A 15,434-nucleotide genomic window follows, 5' to 3' on the forward strand; every position below is an offset into this window, starting at 1 on the left:
CCTGTTTATGGGACAAGCGTCAATAAATGCAATGGGAAGAATGATGACTCCACCCCAGCTTCAGTGTTCACAGAACTTCCTGTCAAAGGAACTCCACAGTCTTACAGTGTTTCATCAGAATGCTCCTCAATATCCATTATTTTACCATTTAAAATTGTTTTTCTTTTTGATGATGCCAGTAAGAAAGAAAATGTAAGGGCATTTTGGAGATAGAGGGATGTGAGAGCAGCAGCAGCAGCTGTGTGACATTACTCACCTCAGGAAATGAGCCAGGGTGAACTCTTGGATGTGTCACCTTGCCAAGGTCACTCTGAGCACCAAGGGACAGGTAGATGCCTTAAATATTTGCTGGAGTTTTTTTTTGAGAAAAAAGAGGACATTCTATAGCACCCCACTTCCTTTTATTTCTTGAGTGACTGAGCCTCATCAGTAATGCAACAATGCGACTTCCACCTAGCATGAAAAAAGTCAGATTTCAGGTTCTAAAGGACACTAATTCTCAAATTCTCAAATTCTCAGAAATCTCAATTCAGTCTTCATGGTCAAAGATGTCACAATAATTTTCACAACAAAATAACCACCAGTACCCAGTGGTCTAAACATCATTAGTGATGTGGAATATGAGTCATTTGTCATCCTTAGTAACGAAATTTAATCTAATTTAACTTTAATCTAATTTAAACTATTCAAACACTTGAACCCCCCTTTTGTCTAGCTTAAATTATGTGTTGGAAGCTCAATTGTTTGGTGAATGAGTAAAGTTTGGTCAATGTTCACTTGCTCCAAACAGGGATGGAAATCTGTGATCTATGAGCTGTGCTAAACAATCATTTATGGGTACATGATATCTGTGTTAGCCAAAACATTAATGATTCATGATGTAAGACATTAATTACTTGTAGAAGTAATATAGAAAGTGCTCATTTGACTGCACTCATTCTCAGGTTTTCTTTCTACTTTTTCACAGTAGCACTGTGGGAAAGCTGTATCCTCCTCCACTGAGCCTAATTTTATTCATATAGGTGTCTAATTCTAAAATAAGGAAATGAATATTTAAATTCAGCATTGAATAATTTTAGAGTACTGAATATACCATAGGTTTGAATCAAAATTGTCTATACAAAATATACCTGAAGAAAAACTACTTAAAACAAAAAATCTGTATTTAATGGGTTTCTGAGAGAATTTAGTTGGCAGATGTCTGTATCCCAGAAATGAGAAGTAAAAAATAAAATAACAAATCAGGTATAGGTCTTGACATCATAGCTTGGTTTTTTAGGTATTGTTATCTTATTATTTTACAGGTATTATAGCCTTATGGGTCTGCCTTTCAGCTACTACTCTGTGAAAAAAAAAAAAGTTTTAATTGAGGCCCAGCTCAGAAATCAGCTTTGCTGAGTGCAGAAATGTTACCAAGAATTTCCTTTAATCAGGCACAGCATGAAAATACCTTCTTAGTCCTCCCAGCACTGTGTGAACTCTCCCACCCAGAGCATCCCCAAGCTCCAGGCTGCTCTGGGCTGTTTCTTGGCTGGCTGGAGCAGCTCTGCTCCCATGCAATTCCAGTGATCTGTTTGGTTTTTCACAGAGCAGTTCCACTGATTTAGTTGCCATTGACTGAGAAGTGGCGTGGGGTCAGTGAAGGGAGAGTCAGAGGATATGGGTGGCTCAGGTCATGTTTGAACACAGGCAGAAAAACAGAGAAGTCAGTGCTTAAGTGCATCCCTGTCCCTATTGATCTGCTCCTACACGTGTGCATTTCAGGCTCTGTGGAACAAGACACCAGAGAAATACTCAAAGAGCTTCAAAAATACATCACAGCAAAAAACCAAAGCTTCAAAATGAGTGAAGTAGCAGAATTGATAGAAATGAACAACTTCAGCACAACCAAAAAAAAAATGATGTTGAAGCTAAATCCAGTCTTCCTGGCTGCAGTTAACTGAACAACTGTGACTGTGCTTTGCACCCAGCTAAAATAGGGTCTTAAAACAACCCCTCAGCATGAATTACTTTCAGATAATTCAGAAAATTTACAGCACCTGGGAGTTAATTTCTAACTTTCTCACATTTAGTACATGTGTATGAGTTCTGGTATGCTTTGATCTTTTTCTTTACATGAGAGAGGTTCATATTACTGCACAATTTCTAAAAGAAAAGTTAAAGGAAATTTAAGGCACCATTAAAACGTGGATTTTTTTTAATATTAGAAGAACTCAACTGGGTTAAAACATCTCTTTGGCTCAAAATGGAACTGATCAATTGTTCAACAGTTGGAATTCATGCAGTCTTATTTAATGATGTGCTCTAATGGCAGCCTTTTATGCTTCATTTCCCAATGGCAATATACAATGACACAGAGGAAAAGCCATGTAATGTACTGTAACAATATCATGGATTGTTGCAAAGATTTAAGGGAAATAAAGTAGTGCTAAACTGTTAACACTCCTAAGGAAGCAGACTGATGGATGGATGGGCTGTGCAAACTAACCCTGAGTGGAAACGAGATCCATCCCTCTGTGGCTGCACAGAGACACACACTTCCCTTTGAAAACTAACTCATTTCAGGCCCATGGACTTGGTTTTCCAAGAAGTTTTTACAGACCTGGCTATTCCCGTGTGTTCATCTTCAACATCTACTGTACAAAACAATAAAATTCTGTTTCTGCATTTGGGAGTTCATCTAAGACTGCTAATTGCCATGAACATTTCAATGTGAGCATTCTATCAAAAGCTAGTTTATTACAAAAATACAAAACTGTGATACTTGTGGAGCATTTCCTGATGAAAGCTGAAATAAGTAACATTGCATTCAACTTCTTTTACTATGTTTTACTCAAGACATGTAAGCTCTTCAAATAAGAGATACATGGAAAGAATTGGGCACTTCAAATTCAGCATTCTCTTTTCAAACCTATGTATAAAATCAAGAACCATGCTGATGTTAAGGTCTCAGCAGGTTAAAAAACTTAACAGAAGAAAGATCTTTGGTATAATCCTTTGAGATGGTGAAATGTAGGCTCACTTAGCACACAGCTCCAGTGAAACCCTTGCTCACCCTGCAGAGGGTTCACACTCAGAGGTTTGTAGGCTCATCTGCCAAGCAATCTGAAATTGTATTGCAATGAGCAATGGCAATATCCCATGGATGATCTAAATTCCTTCTTCTTAAACCTGATGCTGTTATTAAAATGCACTCCCCCTTTGATGTGGCAGTGGTACATCATCCATTCCTCCTTGCAAAACATTTTGATACCTTCACAGAAACCATACATTTACTGCTGTGTGCTCAGAGGCCACACTTATTCTGACTGTGGAAAAAATGAGCTCTCTGCCATTAAAACAGTCCCCTCTGCAGAATGGTCTTGCAGTCCTTTTAGGGGCTGCTTTTCCTTTAGGCCCTCTCCTGTTTGTCACTGGCAGCTAAATAAAGTACATGAATTTCAATGTCCTGAATAAAGTAAACACTCAAATTCTTATCTATCTTTGAAGTAATGAAAGGTGAGCACCTTTCTGAACCTTTTTGTAATACATGCATTTATTATGTCTACAGACTTTAAAGCACATCAATCTGTACAGGTAAATGAACACCCCACACAAGCAAAAAGCTTTTCCTATAAAACTGAAAAGTTAATCATCCCTTTGATAAATCAATCATATCACATAAAGAAGTCTCACATTTTGTCTAGAAAAGCCTCACATTTTGTCTTTTTACATTTTTATTTAAGTCCTAATTGGCCATTAAGAGAAAGATACAGTCTGCTTTGTCAAACTTGGATTTATGTAACATGCTCCCATTTTAAGTCTCTCTAAAAGTATCTTCACTCAAAGTCACAGTACATTTAACTAACAGTTTCATTTCAGCCCAAGATCTAAAGGAACTAACATATTTATTAAAGCATTTTGATCCTTCAGAGACAGATTAATAAGAAGTTTGTGACAGTTCAGCATGATAAAATGAGCCAATAAACAGCAATGTGTGCTGATGTTAGATGTACTGATCCACAAATAATATAATACATATTTGGTTTGTCATAAAGAAAAATCACTTGAAAAAGCCATTGCCATGATTAAATACTTTCTGCTATCTAAAAATTTCTATATTCTATACAAGTTTTCCTTACAAATTCCCTCAACAAATAAACCCAGCAAGTTTTTTTCCTACATAAGGAAATCACAGCTTTGTATGATATCAATATGGAATAATGACTCAAAATGCAGCATGAAAAGGGTTTAAATATTGTATGGATTTTGGGGGTAAAAATAGAGCACTAGATGCCAGAAGTGCTTAATGTTCATTCACTATAAAACAGATGTTCAGGCTTGCCTGACTAGCTGTCATTTACCTACCTATGAATTATTATTTGTATTATGCATTTGTTTTATGGTAACATCTCAGCAATTCAAATTTTTTAATGTGGTTGTCAGTAACAATAGGGACTCAAGGTTTAGATCTGGGATATTCTTTCCTGTCCAACAAGTTTCTTTATTGGAGCTCATCCTTTGTCACTGCTCCTGCTCATCCCCTGCTTCATTTCAAGGAAGGGTGAAGCCTGGGAAATGCACACACTCACATGCTTCAGACACATTTCTGCCACTAAACATTGAGTAATAGAGTCAATTGTTTTCTCATTTTCACTGTTTGTACATCACTGCTGCCAAATGACTTTCCTGATGTCCATTGTGATTTATGATGTGAGAGAATACTAAAACTAATTTATACTAATAAATGCAAACAGCCCCATTAACATCAATACATATCCTAATTTACACCACCAAAGAATCCATACTGGTATACTTAGAGCAATTTCAGAGTATTTCCTAATGAAGATAAAAGGTCATTGTGCAAACCAGCAGTGATGGAAAGTTTACAGCAGTCATCCCAAGGTTCCAAATGCTGTGCATAAAACTTAATGTAGTGTACTGCATTAACCACTAATGCTTAAAATAATGGCTCCTGAGATTGTGGTTATAATGACCCTGATCTAAATGTGAAAATAACTTCACACAATTTTTCCTCCAGTCATTACTTCCTAATCTACTTTAGGTCTCCTCATCCAGCCTGTCAGACTGATGGGGGTGAGGCATGGGAGGAACTGGAATGGACCCTGTAAGTTACTCCTTGCTCCTCACTACAGAATTCATGCTTGCTTTGTCTGGCGTGGATGTGACAGCATCAGTTAATTCTGTTACACTGAAATACTCACCACATAATGAAACAATGCACATAGGAAGAAACAACAGCAGATTAAATTGTAGGAGAAGAAATAAAACAACCCTCAAAAGAATTTCTATTTTGTTTGCTAACTAATGTTTTTGACTTCAGCCCATAACAAGTGTCAAATTCATAGTCTAGAATGTCAATGTAACTGTTGGAGTTTCTTGTTTGCTTTTTTGTTGTTGGTTTTTTTTTCCCCATCCAAGTATTCAGAAGAACACAAAGAGCCTAGAAGGTGCTGGGCTGATGCTGGCACACAAATCAAGTTACCTTTCTTAAACAACTACAGGTGTGTCACCAGGACCAGCCTTTCCTGAGGGGAAATATTTGCATGTATTTCTTTGTTTTCTTCCACTGGTGTAGAAATAAGACATTTTAAAACTGTGTGAGTGTCTTATACTTTAGAGACAACTTAGAACATTGCTGAATTGTTACCCTAACACACTGCATTAGGAAAACACAACAGAAGCATTAAAATTTTGATATTTTATTGTACTAAACAATTTCTTCAGAAATTCTCTTATTTGTAATTTCTCTTCAGTGCACAATGTTTATTAATTCCAATATACCAGTTAACCAGAGCCTGGTTCTCCATATGTACATTTAGGAAAGACACAGACTAAAGGGTCTGATCCAAAGTCAACTGCAGCTAATGCAAAAAGTCCTGCTAGTCCCATTGGCAATTTCTCAGCTGCACTGTCCTGGCAATTAAAAGCAGATGGGTGCTGGAAAGCCAGGCCTGATGACCAACACCTAACCCAGGGTCACATAATGGATCTGGCTCAGACCTGAGAATGGAGCTCAAATTTGCTGAATTTCTACCCAGGGGTTTAATCACAAAACCACTACTCTTAATTTAAAATCAAAAGGTTTTGAAAGAAATATTAGTAAGGTGCAAATTTTTCACTTCAGGGGAATATATCATTATTCAGTTAACCATTTTTTTTTTTTAATCTCAGACCAAATAAGTAACCGAAGTTCTTTGCTGTGCTGTTAATTAAGGATTTGTATTCATACCTCCGAGCAATACACTAACCTCTAAATGATGTTCCAACTGAAGCCTGAACAGGAGCAAAACTAAAGTATAATTAAGGTTTGCAGATCTGCCTATATTGTTGCTTTTTAGCTGTAACCTTTCCACCCTGTTCTGTAATTAGTGAACCAGCTCATAAGTTCTCCAGACACAGACATTTATGAAGAGTTCAAAGCTTCTTTGCAAACTCTGGAGCCACAGCTCCAAGAAAGTGGAGTAATTCTGAGCCAGTGAAGCAGCCCTACCTCACACAGCTCCTGCCTGCCTGGCTCCCCTTTGCAGCAATTGAGATTTTACTCAATTGAGATTACCTCTTACTTATCAGGCCACAGCTTTCAAGTCAATAAAACACAAGGTTTTTAACCTTTCAGATTTCTCACACAGCCCAGTTCTCTTAGGTTTATTTTGACTCCTGTCCCACAGTCAGCAGAATAAACAGGGTCTGCATCTCTTTTGGAACATAACCACGGACAAGAGCAGCATCCCTCACACCTCAGCTCCCTCAGCAGCAAACTCCAACAAGGACCCACGAGTCAGAATAACCTGGAATGTTCCTTCTTGTGGGGTGTTTGCTGGCCTGAGGAATGGGGCATGACCTCATGTGCAAAATGAGAATTCAAGGGTGGTTTTGGTGGGGCACACTGCAGGGAATGGCACTGCCATTGCAGATTGAGTGTGAGCAAGTGGGTCGTGTCACTAGGGCAGAACCTGCTCTAGTTTGTCACAATTATACTGGTAAGAGGAAGTGGTAGAGGGAGATGATTTTCCTGGCCATTTAATATTGGCCCTCTGCTATTCTGACAGTGCTCCTTGGAAGTGTCTGGCCTGTTATACAATACACCAGGTTTGTGGTGTTTATATCAAATATCTGTTTGGGATCAGAAACATGGCACTTACTCATATTTGCTTCATAAATCCTAGCAATTAAAAAAATCTCCAACAAGCAATGCTGGAAACACATTAAAAACACAGTCTCTGTTTTTCTGTTTTGTTCAGAATAAACCTTTTCTTTGCCTTTCACACAGAGCTTTTAGAGTACACTTGAGTTATACTTTCATACAGTTCTCCAGAACCTGAGAGCTAGCAATATAAGGATTTTTAAATTGAAGTTGGGATTCTCAAATAATCTTAAGAGCCTGAGAACTGGGACTGCAGGAGAAATAAACATCACAAATCTAAATATCATGAGTCTGATAACGCTGAACAGGGATAAACCAGAGATTTATAGGTGAATGGAATAAAGGAGGAAAGCACAAGATGAAAATAAAGATGTAGCTTTCTAGTCAATTTAAATTTTCTGTTTAGCATATTGATTAGGAAAAAAAGTGGAAAATTGCTGATGAGAATGTAAAGGCAGAACTGAGGCAAGTGTTTTATTTGGGAGGTTTGTTCTTATCTGCTGCAAGTGAAACAGCTTGTTATCAGTGTGGGTGAGGAGTGGGGCATGGTTATAATCAAAAGATAGTCCTGGCTGTGCCAGACTGTTTGGCTGCTTATTTGCTACTGTAGTTTGACCACATCAACTGCTTTTTTCACCGTGTTGGATATCCTCTTGTATTTCTGAGAAAACAAGTTCCTTAAATAGCCTTTTCTTCAGTCTCTAATTGCAAAGTACAATAGAAATCAGAATAAAGTGTGTTTTGTTTACCATGCGCCTTCAGTGTTAACAAAGGAATGAAAATTCCACCCTGATCTAGTAAAAACACATATGCTGTTACTTTCTTTGGGTTTGTTTTCTTGGGGTTCTGTAAACAAAGATAGATTTACTGAATGGGTGGGTTTATGCAAGCTGTTCCTTCAAACCTGCCAGCGTGCCCCTTGGATTTGTGGAAAAGCAGGAGCACCCATTTCCCAAGCACAGCACCAACAGTTCTCCAGCAGGTTTCTGAATTCTGTGTGGCCTCCACAACCAGGATTTTATCATCAGACAGACCTAGTGAAATAAGCTCTGGATAAGTGATAACATTCTCAGATATTAATGCAGCCATCATTGCATGAGGCTTGTTTTACAAACCCGGTTCTTGATAATTGTTCTTTCTTGGGAAACCACCAGCTGTCTTAGCCTAACATGGGTGTTTTTATATAAGTGAAAGTATTGCTCACATAGCATTTAGAACAATTGTATTGATCTTTGGATAGAAACTCTCCAATTTTGTCCATCCATGGATTAATAGCAATGGTGAAAAACGAAATTTCTGTATTCTTATAATGACTTTTCTTTTTTTTTTTAAATTGTCAAAACAAATGTTTTAGTCTATGCACTTTTAGATCAGCTATTGGAAAGTAACTTGAATCTTGATAGGGTGTCCTGAGGCAAAGACTCCTGTCAAAATTGAGGGCAGTAGACGAGGACTCCCTGAGCAGCCTGGAGACAGGTCTTCCAAAACTCTGTTTGCAGGTTTGTTATTGGTTTGCTGTAATTGCCCAGACAAATCATCTGCTTGTCACTTCACCTGACTATAAAATTGGAACAGCAAGGGCATCAAGATATTGCATGTGTCAATTTTACTTATTTCATACTTTGAATGTGCTCGAAAAGCCCTTAGTATTTTTATTGAAAGTATTTTGGAAGCTGAATTACTTTATTTGTGCTAATTATATAAATTTATAGGAGTGGGGTGCTGTATGAGACTGAGGTACAATATGATTTGACTTTTTCTTTACACAGATTTTGCTATTAATTTGGTTATTTTCCATAACTGAACAATGTAGTTCACTTTACATTAAAATAAGACTAAATTTGCTTGGTAGGGGAATAAAAAGGAAATGGTACTTCAGCCAGTGGCCCTGTGGTTATGCTAATTTCACTGGTTTATTTTATATCATTTTTCTCATAAAGTGTTTTGAAGAAGAAAATTTTTAATCTTTTGTCCAGGGAACTTAATTTTCCATTGTTTTTACACCTTTAGAGTGATTTTTAAGAAAAGAGGACTATACTACATAAAATGTTTCACAGTTAGGAACCAGCAAACATAGTGAAAATATGGTTGGGTTGTGTAGACTTGCATCTGATAAATATATAAATATATAAGTATATAAATAACATGATCCAAAAGTCAACTTAGTGATCTGATGAGGTACTGCCAAATTCACATCCTAACTTAAATGACATTTGTCACACTGAAGTAGAAACAATTATTAATAATTTTCAGTTCATTAGGAGCACTACAATGAAATGTCAACAACTTCAAAAGTGTAGCAGAAGTGTACAAATTAATTTTGATTTTCTGAAGTGTAATTATTTTTGTAAGTACCACACTGTGTAATCACTTTTGGCGCTATTACTTGTGCAATCAATAACACTTAAATGTACTTAGCTGTTTTCAAACATGCTTTCCTAAGGTCACCCTTTAGTGGTGTGGATGTTTAGATGTAAGGAGTAAGATGTAAGAATGTGAGGAGTCGTTTTCTAACTGGTCAAAGATGTAGGAAATTTTTAAATATATATAATTATTTTTGCATATTTTTATTTTAATGTTGATTGCCATAAAGGGGTGCTCGATGCCTGTGCAGTTTTGATGTGAAAAAAGCCTGTCCTGGCTTTGTGGCGAGTCCATTTTTGTGCTCTGGGTGGCAGCATCAGCTCTTGCTCCTCTGCCTTCCCCACCCGGGGCTCATCCTCCTTGGCAAATGCAACCTGACTGCAGAGTTAATTATATTCCCCTGAGCCAGGCAGTCAGGCCAGATTTGGCCTCACATTAGCCAGATGAATGGTTGGTAATCATCTAGAGGAGTACATCGTTCCCACAAGCTTAGCCAGTCCCCAAGTGCCAGCATTTGTAATAATTCACAACCCTGTGATGCTCGAGCACAAAAAAAGCACAAGAAGAACACACATCTTGAAGGAAAGTGACTTTCTCTGAAGTGATTTGAGCTGACATTATGATAGGTTTCATTCAGGTTTGGACAGGAGGATTTTGCTTGTCTCTTTGTGCATTTTTTTACCTGTTTTCTGCAGATCTCCAGGATCCTCTGGGAACTTTACAGCAGGGTAGGAGCAGAGATGGTTGGTTGCCAGTGCAGTGTTCAGGTTGGTTTCTGGGATAAGAGCAGTCCCTTAAAGGATCCAGTTTATACTGTAGCTTGAATGGCTCCTGGAGTCTCTTCCTGTAACTCAGCTTTCAACCCTAATTTAACTTCATTTGTAGAATTGTATCAATGGCTTACCCATAGTGGAAGATATAAGCAAAGCTGATGTAATCAGAGTAAGGAATGGAGACTGTACTTAAACTATTAAAATTACAGATCCTCCCATGAAAAATTAAAACCCAATAAAAATGGATCAAAGTTTCCTGTCAGATTAGTAAATTATCCATTAGTATAAAGAAGTAAAAACAGGAAAAGAGACTTTATGCAGTGAGGAAAATAAAGTCAGAAAATGTACAAAAAAAATGAAGTATCACAGTCAGCAGTAACTATTGCTATTTTTAATTGTCATTAAAAATAGTGGTTTAGCCATTTATAGCAACATAAGAGTTTAAGAAGAAAACTGATAAGGCATTCCAGGCACAAACTTATTTAGAGTCTGAAATGAAAAAATGCATTCTATTTTAACATTTCTAGCTTTCTTTCACTAGTTATCTGCATGTATATGGAAGAATAGCTCCAGTAAATTGTGGGCAAGTTTGTTCTGCTGTTTAGAAGTGCATATATTATACAAGGAAATGCAGTTAGAGATGGGGGAACTGATGTGTGTGAATGTAACTACTCAGTAATTGCACCTGAAAATTTGTGTTAAAATAATTCATTTCATCTAAACATGTGTACTATATATCTCTGTCTTGGATTTCAGTAATCTGAGATTTTGTTTGATTTTTGGGACAACTTAAACATTATATTCTTTGCCAATACTCCAGAGCCCACAGTTCCTAGGCAGATGTACTGGCACTGTGCTACTGGGCTGACTGCCAGGAAGCCAGGTAGGGTTTGTTCTGCTTGAAACTCAGCTACTCTGCAAAAATGTTTGAATTTTGGTGACACAGCAAATGCTGTTGCAAAGTATTTTGCTGGAATTTTCAAACTAAGTGCAAAGCTTACGTGAGTTTTTTTGCACCTGAATTTGAGATCATTGCTGCAGATATTAATGGATGAGTATGTTTTAAACTCTCAATGTCAGTATATTTTTTATCATTATTTAAGCTGTCAGTATCTGTATGTTATTCTACTATTACTGAAGTAATCCTCATTGTATATCAGTGACTTTAGTGTAAAAGAGAAAAAAAAAGAAAAAGAAATCCCCACCAGGCTTTCTCAGCTGTGCTCCATGGCCTCAGTTCCTCACCCATCCCACTGGATCACAGCAGAACATCTCCACACCTGATCTTCTGGTTTGCTGGGAAGAAAATCTCCATCACAGGTTCAGTTGTTCAGAAATATTCATGCACCTAGAAAGTCTTTGGTTTATCTTGCTGAAGAAGTAAACACAGAATTCACTTCAAGTAGGCATTTTTTCCTAATTAAAACCAAAATCAAACTCCAAATCTAAACATCTTGCTGATTTGAAATTTCCTGATGTGAATATATTCCAAATCCTGTAGCAGATAACAATGCCGTGTTACTTCCATGTGCCAGAAACACTGTTCTAAGGAATTACAGCTTAATTTTCACAGATAATAAGGTTTGGTTAGTTATTAAGACTATCTGGGATTTGAGAGTTACTCTATAATTTGGATTGGATTTTTAATTTTGTCTAGATTAAGATTTTTATTACTTGAGTTGAAGCTCTTGAGATTAATGAAAAAGTCTGTGATAGATACCATGTTTATTCTTTGAGGAAAAGGCAAGTTAATTGTGCCTGCCTTACATAGATTTCATCTATCTGCATACTTTACTTCACTAGCAGGTGACTGCTGACCAAGGAATGTTTCATGCACTGAATTTTGGTTGAGGATAACAGATTTTAGTGAGCAAACCCAGGAATATTCACCCAATTCTGCCTACAGTCCACCAACCCACCCCCAAAAATATGTCTGAGCCATAGGGAGTAGATGAAACAGAAATGTTGTTTGTGTGATCTGATGGGATGCATTCTAAACCCTAAAAAAATGTTTATGGGATGTTTTTGCCACTGAGTATTGGGTTTAAAAGGCAGCATCACTAAGTCAAAACTGGAAAAGAAGAAAAAAAAATGAAGTAGACCTTGCCAGCTGAAAGTACATCTTCTAGTCAGTGAAATGTAATATAATTCAATGTCTGCATTAGCATTCAGCATTGTTAATTCATGGGCAAGTAATTTAGTTGAATTCTCAATGAGAAATTGAATTTGAGGTGACTCAGCAGGAAAATCAGTGTGTTCTGTAATTGAATGGAAAATAGTTGAGTTATCGCTGGCAGCGAGCTTGATGTAACAAGCCTTTGTATTACATGTGCCATGAATAGACTGAATGGTTTGACAAGGATTACATTTATTTCAGATAATGAAGCACAATAAAATGTGGAGTAATTAAGTACCAAAGAAAACGACATGACCCAAATCCAATGTGAAATGTCCCAGTTTGGGGAGAAGTTAGGAAGTATCCATATAAAGAATGTTGATGGTAGAATGTTTCAATTTTGGCACAATTGATTCTGCCTTGTTACAGGAGATGGTTAGACAGTGTTTCTAGGTCCTTTTCAATTTCTTTTTCACATTTCTGTGGTTGTTTGATTGAAACATTCACATCAACATCCAGCAGGAATTTGAGTGGAGGAAGCAGCGTGATAAATGTCCTCTGAAAGATAACTCACCTGAAAAAAAGCTGGTAAAGGCGTTGCTCTGCCATGGGGAGCTGCACCACAGCACCCCTCCTCCTGCCTTCTGTGGGATGTGAAATAATTTACCGCAGGCTGTTCATTTCTGGCTCAAACTTTCTGCTCAGGAAAAGGTGAGGTTCAGCTTTGTCTCATCCAAGCACAGGACAAGTGAACCATCCCTCCAAAGGAGCAGGCTCTTAGGGCACTTATTCAGGTTTTAGTCAGTCTCAATGCTTAAACATGAAGACTTTAGAAAAGGATTTGGTTCAAAACTTGTTCATATCAGTTCACCTCGGAAAAGTTTTTTTTACCCCAAATGAAACTTTTGTGATCTGACTTGTCAGGTGACTCACTAAACACAATGATTAACTTTATTCTGTGTTCCCATAGATTGTTTTCCTCTAATATCCACATTTTTAGTCCAGTATCCTTTATCTACATTAGTGTTTGGAATGCCAGTCTCTACTCTGCGAAACGTGCAATTGTGGAAAATACACTGAACTCCAAATATCACAGCAAGCAGATGATGTGTGACAGCTCACCACAGCTCTGCAAAGGTGTGCTAAGGAACAGATGAGGATCAATAGCATTACAAGAACTCTTTTGAATGTACAGGTGTCTGTGTTTTTAGTTTGTCAAATGCTTTAAAAAGGCTGCTAAAACCTGATTTAAACATAAAAGCAGATGCATTCTTTTGAACAGGGATTAGAAAGCAAATAATTAATCATACATACCTGAGGATTTATGTAAGCAGCTGCTTAAATAAGAATCATAAACCTACAAATGCAGTCTCTCCACCTACTTTGCAATCTCCTGAATTAAAAAAAAATAGTGTGGATTTGTTTGGTAGATAGTACTTGACATCAAAAGGAAAATGCTAACATATTCTCCTGGTACCATATAGAAATGAAAATATTCCTAACAAACATCCTGTGCTGTTTTTAACTAGGTGATAAATACTTTATAAATGCTGGAGCTTGTAAGTTGTAGTGCTGATTAGGTAAATTAGGACTGGGGTAACTGGAGGCTGTGTAGGCCTTCTACACAGTGGAAGTTTGTTTTCCAACCAGTAAAAAAGATGGAAATTTGCATGAGGGTCACGAAGGAAAGATTGGCTGGTCTGAACAGGCTTCTAAGTATTACAGGAAGTGTATAAAACTGACTGGTTTTGACTTTAAGTCAGGTGAAACCAAGTTGATTTCACAGTTATGTTTTCGAATCCACACATCAAACCAAAATCAAAAGGTCTGGATCTGAGGGAAGTGAAAGAGAAAAACAATTTTTTGCATGAACAGCTACAGGATGAGATCACCAGGAGTCACACAGCTTTAGTGCTTGGTGCCAGTCTCTACCACACATTGTAAGAAAGGTCTGTGCTGTGTTCTGTGGAGTGACTTGCTAGAAGTTCATCACTTGCAGTGAATTCCATGGGATAACAGAGTTTTGATGAATAGGATATGTAATTCTGGCAACAATTCTGCGATTTGAGGGACCGATATTTTACATATCAGTTTATTGAATTTGGACTGGGGTCTCAGAGCTGTAATAATAAGTTTAAGCTCATGGCAATAAAGCTACCTGCAGTAATATATTTAGGCACGAGGGCCCAAACTCCTGCAAAGAAAATGTAACTCACTTTTATTCAAAATTCAGCTGTCATTGGATTTTTGTCCCTCTTACTTTTCTTGACATAGTTCATGAAGCTTTTGCTGTCCTTGCACTCCACTTCTCTGCCAGTTAAGCACTCAAGATGTAGAATTAAACTCTGTTGTAAAGACAGAGGGAAAAGAGAAGCAGGATAGAGATGGGGTGCCTTGCCAGCCACTCTGAGAGTTCCTACATGTGCATGGTCTCTGGTGCTCTCTCTCAATTCTGCTGGGGACTGGAAATTGCCCTTTTCCTTTTCTGAGCAACATTTTAATCTTGTTGCTACCTTGTCACCGTGTTCATGTATTGCAGCCTTGCTTTTATTGCACTGAGCTTGTTTTCATGGGTTCCTTTTTCAACATATCTACTGATGAAATTGAACACTTGGGGGTTTGAATTTGACAGCTGGAAGATGAGAGAGGGTGTCTCTGATCCTGCTTCTACAGAATTCCCACAGTGCCCCCTACTCTGAAAGGCTTTAAATGTATCTCTCCTTTGAACATCTGATGCTGCTAACAGTAATGCTTCTGTAGTGTCTACAACTCACTTTATCTTGTTCCAAGAACTGACAGTGTCCCTAGAATACTTTTTTTAAAAGGAGAACTTATTGGATAAATTCTTCCACTGGTGTATTTTTTCCTTTTTTTCCAAACTGCATCTAATGAATATGTTCCTTGAACAGCATATTTCAACAGCTGTTACCTTCTAAACTTTTAACCCTGTCCCTTGATGTAGTGGCCTCTTTCAGGCACGCAGGACTGTGGAGGACAGACACTCTGCACTAACTAAAGATAAAAAACACTACAG

The sequence above is a fragment of the Onychostruthus taczanowskii genome, unplaced genomic scaffold, assembly GCF_017590055.1.
Source record: "Onychostruthus taczanowskii isolate IOZ18803 unplaced genomic scaffold, ASM1759005v1 scaffold57, whole genome shotgun sequence".
NCBI classification, from domain to species: Eukaryota; Metazoa; Chordata; class Aves; order Passeriformes; family Passeridae; genus Onychostruthus; species Onychostruthus taczanowskii.